Below are 1,244 nucleotides of genomic sequence, written 5' to 3' on the forward strand. Positions count from 1 at the left end.
ACAAAAGAGGTATATTCATTGAATTGTTCTTTGTTACTTTCTTGGCATCCAAGTAAACTCATAAACTTCAAACTTCTTTCTCTATTCCTACTCTCTATTCTTGTTCTGGTTTTGCTGGTGTATGTATGCACTTGGTGTGCATATCAGTTGCTTGCAGAACAAACACTAGTGGTATCAAGAGCTTTGTGTAAAAGGGATTCTGTGTGAACCAAGAGAAGGGGACTTGTGTGTGTGTGTGTAAAAGAGTGCATTCGAAATCAAAGAAGGAAGACAGAAGCAAGAAGGAGTAAGCAGAAGCTGTCACATGGCAAACAACAATAGTTTCTCTATGACACTCCCTATCCTAGATAGCAAGAACTATGATAGATGGAGGAATCATATGAAAGCTATATTTGGATTTCAAGAAGTACTTGAGATAGTGTAGAAATGCTATAAAGAAATAGGAGAAGGAGCAACTGAGGCTCAAAGAACAATGTACAATGAAGCAAAGAAGAAAGATTGCAAGGCACTATTCCTCATTTACCAAGGTGTTGATGCAGCAAATTATGAAAAGATCAATGGAGCTGAGACTGCCAAGCAAGCCTGAGATAGCTTGGAGAAATGCTATGAAGGTGTTGCAAAGATCAAGAAAGTAAAACTGCAGAATCTGAGAAGGCAATATGAAGTCTTGCAAATGGAAGAGAATGAGTCAATTGCAGACTACATGACCAAGATTCTAACACTCTCAAACCAGATGAGGTCATGTGGTAAAGCAATTAAAGAGAAATCAATTGTTGAGAAGGTCCTAAGGACTCTCACTTGCAAATATGACCATATAGTAGTTGCAATTGAGGAGTCCAAGAACCTAGAAGAACTCAAAATTGAGGAGTTGCAGGCATCTTTGGAGGCTCATGAGTTGAGGTTGAAAGGAAGGAACTCAGGCAGAGTTGGTGATGAAGCATTCTTGTCAAGACACAACAAAAAGAATTCCAATCAATGGAACAAGAAAACCAAAGAAAGAGGACAGAATAGCAAGTGGAAAACCAATGAATCGAGTTCCTCAGCAAGAAACCCTGAGCAGAATGGTGCAAGGAATGGCAATGATCTTTACCAAGGCAAGAACAATCATAAGAATTCAGATACCAGAAAGAAGGTAGACAAAAAGAAGTTGCAATGCTATAACTGTAGAAACTATGGACACTTTGCATCAGAATGCAAATCCAACAAATGGCAGAAGGCTAGAGAGGATGAAGTTAGACTTGCAA

This window comes from Lupinus angustifolius, chromosome LG12 (genome assembly GCF_001865875.1).
Source record: "Lupinus angustifolius cultivar Tanjil chromosome LG12, LupAngTanjil_v1.0, whole genome shotgun sequence".
Lineage (NCBI taxonomy): Eukaryota > Viridiplantae > Streptophyta > Magnoliopsida > Fabales > Fabaceae > Lupinus > Lupinus angustifolius.